Here is a 10,639-nt window from a genome sequence, read left to right on the forward strand (position 1 = left end):
TTTATCAAAACTTTATCACAGGTATGTATGTAAATGAAAAATGACATACATATAGAATTCTCTACTATCCATGGTTTTGGGTATCCATAGTAGGTCTTGCAAAAGTATTTTCCTCCATGGATACGGGGGGACTACTATATGTAGGGTTTACTACTATCCACGGTTTTTGGTATCTACAATAGGTCTTGGAAAGTGTACTCCCCTCATGGTTACAGGGGGGACTAGAGTATATAGGATTCGCTACTATCAACAGTAGGTCTTGAAATGTATCCCCAAGGATTTTGGGAGCTACTGTACTGTAATAATAATTTTTTAAAGAGTATAGTGACCCATATTAGCTTAGTGCTTTTTTGTTTATGTAATAATATCTTAAACAATGACAAAGTAGAAACTTTAATACCATGATGCTAAGATTTATGTAAACCATGAGGAAGCAAGATGTAAGACAGACAAACACCCTTTCCCCTCAATTTCATTTAAAAATAAGGAAAATGAAATGTAAAATGCTCTTGAAACACTACTGTACAATGAAAAAAACAAATTAAAACATGGTGAAGATTTACTTTAACTTCTCTGAAAATATGGATTTTCATGTAAATTCACCATCAATAAGTGGATTGTGCACTGGAGACATTTGTATTTTGTGGCTATGGGAAGAAGACATTTTTGTAATACCATGAATACAGAACCCAACCTAAACCTACATTTTGAGTTAAATATTAGATTAGGTTGGTTATTTTTATTATCAAACCCTTCTAAGTGAAGGGTACTCAGGGGTCAATACCCCTGTAGCCCAGTCCATGACCAGGCTGTTACTTCTGGCCACACGCAAACCTATGTACGAACCACAGCCTGATCAGTCAGGAGTTCCCTCTTGAAGTCAGCCAGGGGTCTATTGGTAATCTCCCTTATGTATGCTGGGAGGCAGTTGAGCAGTCTTGGGCCCCTAACACTTATTATGTTGTCGCTTAGCTTACTTGTGACACCCCTGCTTTTCATTGGGGATGTTTCACTGCCTGCCGAGTCCTTTGCTTTTGTAGGGAGTAATTTCCATGTGCAGATTTGGAACTAGTCCCTCTTAATTAAGATTTTCCAAGTGCATATTATCATATATCTTTCTTGGCTGCATTCCAAGGAGTACAGGTCAAGGGACTTCAACTGTTCCCAGTAATTTATGTGCTTTATTGTACTTATATCCTGGAAAAATATGCAACAAGAAGTTTGTTGTAAAACCCACATATTATTTCAAACTAAGCTATATATTATCACCTAATTCTATCAAGCAGCTAAGGTAAATATTGACCTAAAACATCAATGACTACCACTGAACAACAGTACCCCTCAAGAAAGGTTCCTTGATGTTGGTGAGGGGCTCTTGATTTAGGGAATTGGATCTGTGCTCCAGTTCCCCGAATTAAGTCTGAATGCCTTCCACATCCCCCCCCAGGCGCTGTATAATCCTCCAGGTTTAGCGCTTCCCCCTTGATTATAATAATAATAATGAACAACAGTAAGATGTTGATAATTAGGTGTATGAGGTAATAACAGCGATAACCACAACTTTTGTTTATCAAAGTGATAAATTTACAGTGGTACCTCGAGTTTCGAGCAGCTCCCAACTCGAACAATTTTGTAAGTGTATTTTTGGGTGTCTGAAATGGACTAATATAATTTACATTATTCCTTATGGGAACAAATTCATTTGGTATTGGCACTCGAACAGCCTTCTGGAACGAATTAAGTTCATAACTTGAGATACCACTGTACTAAGGAAAGACTACACACTGGTCCAATAGTCAAAGTGTCCCATGGTTTGGTTGGCAATGCACTTTTCTCACACATTGCTATCCGTGGTTTCATCCCCGGCATGGGTGAAAACATTGGGTATGTTTCCTTACACCTGCTGTCCTTGTTCACCTAGCAGGAAGTAGGTACCTGAGTGTTAGTTGACTGTTGTGGGTCACAACCTGGGGAGGTCAAGATTGAAGGACTACAATGGAAATAAGACAGTCCTCGATGATGCATTGACTCTATTGGGTTATTCTGGATGTCTAACCCTACAGGTTAAAAATCCGAGAAAATATTATCTTAAGGTAGTGGCGGAACATATATACAACCAGAGAGCAGGAACTGATGTTGCTGTAGTAGCCTCTGCAGTCTAGAATATTCTGAATTGGCAGCTTCTAAGGGCTGTTGAGGTTGGATGACACTAATACAGTGGAGATTGGCACTTCACAACACTTACTAGATGAGGAGGCTATGTATTCACTAGATATGTAGAGATTTGAAGAGGGGGAATTTCCTTCTAATGACTTCTTGTAGTCAACATTTCTCTTGCTTCATCTCCACTGCATTTCCCCAAGCAAATCCTATGAGTTGGAAAAACACGAATATTATCAGAATACACAAGCTAAGCTTAGAGAAAGTGATAAAAGAATATTGGAAAAATTAAACCCAGAGTCAGTACATAGAACCTCAGTGATATTAACACATCTTCCAATAGAATCTAAAAGGATTGGATGCTTACAACACCATGAAGGTCAAGAGTAAAAGTGATTCATAATGATTCACCCTACATATCAGGTCAACTAAATAGCTAGAGCAGCTCCTGCCAGGGTTCTTTGGTGGAGATTATATCCATCCAGAGTTGGGAGGTAACAAGTCAATCATTCCCTAGTCAACAATCCCCTTGATCAATCACCTTAATATATACAAAGTTAGATACAAAATGAACTTATTCCTCACAGAAACTGTTGCAACAAATTTAATTTACATACTTCTGTTAAAGAGTTTAATTATATAAATAGACTTCCCATTTGGCGCTCAGTCGGAACCCACCGATAGGATATATATACACCGTGAGATTAAAGCAGAAGTAATTTGTAATGGTTATAATTATAACTGTAATATTTCAAGATGTGGACCAGTATACCAGCGGATGATCAAAAACTCCAGCTACGGGTCATCACATGACTAAGACCCATGTCAAGAAATGCTTCTCTTTTATGAATAATTATGTGAGCAATTACCTGCACGAGGCTTACAGGGTATTACCTGAATTATTACATGCAAGTAATTCGAGTGAGGTAAGTGGGACTCAGTCACAGTAGGTCACAGAACTGTCACTCCCTCAATGCCCACTCCATTATCACTCGTGCAAAATATAGACCTGACATTAAATTAATAATTGCATTATTAAATATTAATACCAATATTGGTAAATTATAAAATGATGTGGACTATATATGATTTGGCTTGCTGGGTACACAGAATATAATTATTGTATATAAATTATAATATTATTTATAATAGTGTTATTAGAAAAGAAATTCATATTACCACTTACCATTTACTTACTGGTTCAGAATTTTTATTTGTAACACACCCGAATGCTACCCCAATAGCTAGAGTTTACGATGGCCAATGCAAAACTACTATACATTATGGGTAAGCATCACTTAGCTAAGGTGTGCTGCTGGGAAAGATCGGAGTCCCTTATTTTTCCGTCCTTGTAGCCGAATTGTAAGGGTTTTCCACACTATTTATCCCAATTCTTCAGCAGGAACATGTCAGCAATTTCTAAATTATGGGTTGAGACCAATATACACCAATTGGATTTCAACGACGCCTGATTTCACTGCACAATTAAAAGACCAGTGTTCACACATTCAGTTTCATTATGGCATCCCCCATCCGCCTTGCGGCTCTTCCACAACCCCCCCACTCGAAATTTCTCAAAGGGTCAAATCAGCATCGCATTTTAATACACAATTATTATCAAATTTACACATGTTAAATTTAGGAATATTCTAAATTTTCCACATCTTGTTTCATGATGAACCTGTCTAATTTAACCTAACCGTGAGATTACTTTTTAACTCATACTTTAGGTATTAAACTATTCTAGACTGGTGGTGAACAGCATACATGACCCTCACGTAGTCAGTAGGCTTTAAGAACATAAGAATGGAGGAACACTGCAGAAGGCTTACTGGCCCATACAAGGCAGGTCCTTGTCAAAATCACCCCTACCCAAAGCTAAACATAATGAGGGCAAATTCCTGGGCCTACACCTCAACAGCAACCTGAAATTCAGCACCCATATCCAACACATAACAAAAAAAAGTATCCAAAATGGTTGGGATCCACTCCAAGATATGCTACTACGTGCCACAATCAGTGCATCTCACACTACACTATTCACTTATCTATTCCTCCCCCACCTATGCTATTTGTACTTGGGGATCAACAGCAGCAACACACCTAAAGCCAATAATAACCCAACAGATAGCCGCAGTAAGAATTATCACGCAATCCAATACTAGGCAACACACCCCCAATCTTCAAAGATCTAAATTTACTGTACAGAACATCCACACTTATTACTGTGCACCCTATAAATTCAAAACCATAATTTCAAATATTAACCCTGAACTAAAACACTTGATAGTTGTGACAGGATCCACAAGCACAACACCAGGCACAAAAATCTATGATATTCCCCATGTCCTGCTAAACCTATACAAAAATTCAATGTATATTAAAGAACCTAAAATCTGGAACTCCCTGCCTGAAAACTAGAACTGCAGACACAACCATCACTTTCAAAATTACTGTTAAAAAACATCTTATCTCCCTGACACATCCCACCGTCAGCTAATTACATGAAAACCACCTATTCTCTTACTTGTGTCATGCACACATAAAAAACAAACTAGACCTACTCTTGATATCTGTGATTCCACCAATTTAGACTCACACTCACCCAAATGACTGTAAACATAAAATTTCGAATAAAGCTATCGCCTAACAAATCTTAAACAAGCCATAAGTTTGCCATTATTAAAACTTTAATAGAAACTGTGTATCATGCCAAGACAAAACCATTCTCATTGCTATATTTACAAACTGTAATGCAGTTACCTAGCTGTAATATCAATATGCTCCATAACCTGTATCAATGTAAAGTTAGAATTATTATTAGTCTGCCCAAAATGTCAAGTCATGCTAGGCATGATAGTGGCCCTCTTTGTTATTAGTATTTTATAATATGTAAACCACACATTGTAACCAATATTTCATAATATGTAAACCCCACATTGTAATCTTTACAGAGAAATAAACATTTGTATTTGTAATTTACCCCTGTACCCAATGACACCAATCAAACCCAGCCCCTCCCACTCATATATTTGTCCAATCCCTTTTTGAAGCTACCCAAGGTCCTAGCCTCTATCACCCTACTCGGAAGATTGTTCCATGCATCCACAACACTGTTCGAAAACCAGTGTACTTACCTAAGTCCTTTCTAAATCTAAATTTATGCACCTTAAATCCATTATTTCTGGTTCTTACCTGGTTCAACACCCTCAGAACTTTATTAATATCTTTGTTCTTCCCATCATCCACTTATACACTTTGATGATATCTCCCCTCATTCTACGTCTCTCCAGAGAGTAGAGATTCAAGGCTCTAAGTCTATCTACATGCGGGAGATTCCTTACACAGTAAATCATTTTAGTCATTCTTCTCTGTATGTTCTCCAGTGAGTCTATATCCATCCTGTAGTAAGGAGACCAAAACTGAGCGGCATAATCTAAATGAGGCCTTACTAGTGATGTAGTAAAATAACTTTCGGACTTCTGTTACTTATACTTCTTGAAATAAATCCTAGTAATCTGTTAGCATTATTGTGCACACTTAGGCACTGCTGTCTAGGCTTTCTGTTCAAGCTCTACTTCACCTAGTTTATTGCTTCGAGGGTTATTTTCATTACCAAGGACTAGTACTTTACACTTATCCACACTGAACTTCATCTGCCATTTTTCAGACCAAGACATTAATTTGTCCAAATCCTCCTGGAGTTCATAGGTATCCTCCTCAGAATGAATCATACGGCCTATTTTTCTATCATCAGCAAATTTGTTCATGTCACTTGTAATTCCTTCATCAAGGTCATTAATGTAAATTATGAACAAGAGAGGGCCTAGAACTGATCCTTGTGTAATGTCACTAGTGACTAATCCCCATTCAGATTTGACCCCATTAATTGAAACTCTCTGCTTTCTGTTGGTAAGCTATGCCTCTATCCATGCTAGAACTTTGTCCTATACCATGAGTTGCCACTTTTCTTAAGTCTCTTGTGAGGTACTCTATCGAAGGGTTTACTAAAATCTAAATAAACAATGTCATATTCTTTATCATTGTCTACTGCCTCAAATGTTCTATTGAAGAACGTCAGTAAATTTGTCAGGCAGGAACGTCCTCTCATGAACCCATGCTGAGATTCAATATTGGATGGTAATTTGAAGGAATGAACTTATGTCCTTATTTGAATATAGGAACTACATTAGCCATCTTCCACATCTCTGGCACACACCAGTTAAGATGGACTCATTAAAGACACTCATTAATGGCTGACTAAGTTCCATCTTGCATTCTTTAAGAACCCTGGAAAACAACTTGTCGGGTCCCTGGAACTTATTTTCCTTCAGTTTGTCTCTCTGTTTGATAATCATGTCCCTCGTGACAATAATATTAGTTAATTTGAATTCATCAGGAACTGAATAATTGTTAATTTCTGGAATCTCATTTATGTCTTCCTGTGTAAAGACTGACAAAAAAATACTCATTAAATAGAGAGCTCATTTCCAGTTCGTAATCCATCAGCTGTCCATTCCCAATTTTCAGAGGTCCTACTTTTTCCTTCACCTTCGTCCTATACACTTGAAAGAACCCTTTTGGGATAGTCTTTTATTCATTAGCAACTCTGACTTCATAGTCACGTTTAGTCATTCTAATCCCCCTTTTTTCTTCTCTCTTAAGCTGAACATATTGTTCAGTAAGGTTAACCTCTCCTATTTTGGTGCACCTTTAACCCTTTCAGGGTCCGTCCCGTAGATCTACGGCTTTACGTTCAGGGTCCAAACCGTAGATCTACGTCATGAGCTCAGCTCACTCTGATAAACTGTGAGTGGTACATTTGGGCCTAGATATGAGAGAATACATCAATGTGGTATGTGTGCACCACATAAAACAGATCCTGCAGCACACTGTGTATAATGAGAGAAAAAAACTGAAATCATGATTTTTCGATTAAAACAGCGACTTTGCAGTGTTTTTTCGTATGTTTTTTATAGTTGTATTTGCGATTTCTTGGTCTCATTTGATAGAATGGAAGACATATTACAGAAATAGAGATGATTTTGATTGGTTTTAGCACTGGAAATGGCTTGAAACTGAGCTCAAAGTAGCAGAAATGTTAAATTTTTGCTGATATTCAAGAGTAAACAAGCGACCTCACACATCTAATACATGCCAGCTGGTGGGTCTAATATGCATTCACAAATATGGTAATGATATTTATACAATTATTACAGTATTTCTTAACAGTAAATCTTCTATTTTTTGGTGTGAATAAAAATTCATTATGTGAATAAAAAATCAAAATGGAATTTATTTGTAAAGCCTCAAAACATAACTAATGAACAGAGGAAATGTTAGTTTAGTTCCAGGAATACCTACATTGTTTATTCTGGACCCTATTTTGAAATTGGAATATTTTGAACTTTGTGTTAAATTGGCCAAATTAACAATTTCCGATCACTTTAATTTGTAGTTGAAACAGTTGACTTGGCGATTTCTTGTGTTCAATCGATAGAATAGAAGTAATACTAGTGAAATAGCTAAGAATTTGGTTGACTGGAATAATGTAATTGGCCTAAAATGGGAGTCAAAGTCGGCAAAATCGCTGATTCATAAATATCGCTGACACATCAAAATTTGCGAGAGCATAATTTCGTCAATTTTCCATCAAATTTCGTACTTTTCGTTTTATTACCTTCACAAAAAGATTCTCTACCATTTCATAAGAAAAAATAACAAATTTTTTTTTTTGAAAATTCTTGAACACTGGGGCACCACTTCAGATTTGGGCCTTGGACCCTGAAGGGGTTAAATTCCCCTTTTCTCCCCTAATAGATGCTTTAGCCTCCTGTTAACCCACTTGGGATCGTTATTATTTGACATAATTTCTTGCTGGGGAATACAGTGGAACCTCAAATATCGAACTTAATCCGTTCCAGGAGCTAGTTCTAAACTCGAAAAGCCTGAAAAGCGAAGCAATATTTCCCATAAGAAATAATGGAAATTAATTTAATCCGTTCCAGAAACCCAAAAATATTCACAAAAAAATACATTTTATAGAGATTAATTATAGTTTTACATACACACAACAAATATAGTGTTCAGTTATTTATTAATAAATTTAAACATATAAAATAAAATTTTTATTTACCTTTATTGAAGATTGTTGATGGCATCTGGAAGATAGGGAGGAGGAGAGAGTTGGGGTTAGTGTTTGGAAGGAGAATCCCCCACCATGAGGACTTCAGATATCAAAGCCCTCTCTGGGGTTACTTCCCTTCTCTGTATTTTAATGCCACTAGGACCAACTTGAGAGTCACTGGACCCCTGTCTCACAAAATAACTGTCTACAGTCCTCTGTTTCTCTCACAAAATAACTGTCTACAGTCCTCTGTTTCTGTCTCACAAAATAACTGTCTACAGTCCTGTTTCTGTCTCACAAAATAACTGTCCACAGTCCTCTCTGTCTCACAAGATAACTGTCCACAGTCTGTTTCTGTCTCACGAAATAACTGTCCACAGTCCTCTGTACATCCTGGCAAGCTAAACAAGTCTCACACCACTCTCTATTATTTCCTTCACATCTATGGTGTTTCTCACTTTCTTTACCACAGGGGTACCATTAGCAAGTTACTTTGGGCCCATGGTAGCTTATTTCACAGTCCCACAAGCACTAAACACAATGAAATAATCGTAAAATGTTTGAATGAGACCGCAGGTTAGCGCTCATTCAGGCATCAACAAAACCAGACTGGCTCATGGCACCTGCGTGGGGACGCGGACAGAGCAGGCTGCCGGACAGGTCCAGTACCTGGCGGTTCGAAAATAGGGGCGAGTTCGATAATAGGGACAAAGTTGGTTCGAAAAAAAGCGTTCTATTTTCGAAAAGTTCAATAAGTGATACATTTGAAATTTGAGGTTCCACTGTATATATACTCTGAGCACGGTGTACGTTAAGAAAAAAATCATAAACTCGGATCCCTTCGTAATCGTAAATATGATCATCATCAATAAAATCGTTAGCTAGATTACCCCAATCGAGATTAGACAGGTGTTCCATAAGTCCATTGTAATTGGCAGAATGAAAATCATGGACTTTTACCATATCATTATTCTGGTATTCCCAGGTAATATTAAAAGTAATGAATTTGTGATAAATCGCTCCAAGCTCTTCAGTGATCTCCAGATTATTTACGAGTGATTCCTTATTTGACAAGACTAGGTCGAGCAAACTATTATCTCAAAGTCCAATTTCTTAACCATCCAATCAGTGCTAGTCAAAATATATTGATAACTTGCAAATAAACAGTCATAATGAAAAACAACTATTATTTAAAAAAGGTGTCACCATATGCAAATTGTGTGGAGGCCTGGAACCTAGTTATATTTTTGAAGATATCTTTCAAATATGTTTGGTTTCAACACTGCCTCTGTCAGCTGTGCCTTCTATGATAATGTCATTTAAAGGAGTACTTTGATTCTGGGAAAGGGCTCTTAGTCTAAGGAATTTAAGTTATTCTACCCTTCCATGGATCAAACCTTGGACAGACAGACTTTTTCTTAACAAATTACTTAGACTATACAACAAACATTGTCCTATAAAACCGAAACAGATCACGAATAAATGGCTCGGTTGCCCATGGCTAACCAGCAGCATTCTGAAATCCATTGATAAGAAACACCAATATGAAAAGCAGTATAGACAGGGCTTAATACACAAAGATATTCTTAAACACTATTCATCAGTTCTCACCAAAGTAATAAAGAAAGCCAAACAACTGTACTACTCCAGCAGATTCACAGACACTAGAGGAGATATAAAAAAGACCTGGAAAACACTCTCCCAGATTCTAGGGACCCACAAACTGAAAAAAACAAGAATATTGTTCTAACTAAACCTAATGAAACACCACTGCATCCCACTGATACAGCTAACAAGATAAATGACTTCTTCTCAACCATAGGATCTAATCTCGCCAGTAAAATTCCACGTACCAACACCCATGCCAGGGACTACCTAGATGGGAATTTCCCAAATTCCTTCTATATTGTACCAACTGAGCCCACGGAAGTCACCGAGATTATAAAGTCATTTAAAAATAGCTCGGGGAATCTGTCTCATGTCCCACCATTATTGTACAAGCGAGCGGCCCATGTCCTTTCGCATGCTATTACATTACTTTTTAACAAGTCACTAGAAACTAGCACCTTCCTGAAACTACTCAAGACAGCAAGGGTTACACCAATACATGAAGGTGGTGACCCTACAGATGTAAACAACTATAGGCCAATATCAAACTTACCATTGCTATCCAAAATCTTTGAGAAACTCGTGCACAGGAGACTATATTCATTTATAACAGTACAAAACATACTCAACCCCTGCCAATTTGGATTCAGGAAAAATAAAAGCACTAATGATGCAATTGTAAAAATGCTAGATCTGCTTTACACAGCATTGGAAAATAAGGAATATCCACTAGGAATTTTTATT

Source organism: Cherax quadricarinatus, chromosome 45 (assembly GCF_038502225.1).
Source record: "Cherax quadricarinatus isolate ZL_2023a chromosome 45, ASM3850222v1, whole genome shotgun sequence".
Lineage (NCBI taxonomy): Eukaryota > Metazoa > Arthropoda > Malacostraca > Decapoda > Parastacidae > Cherax > Cherax quadricarinatus.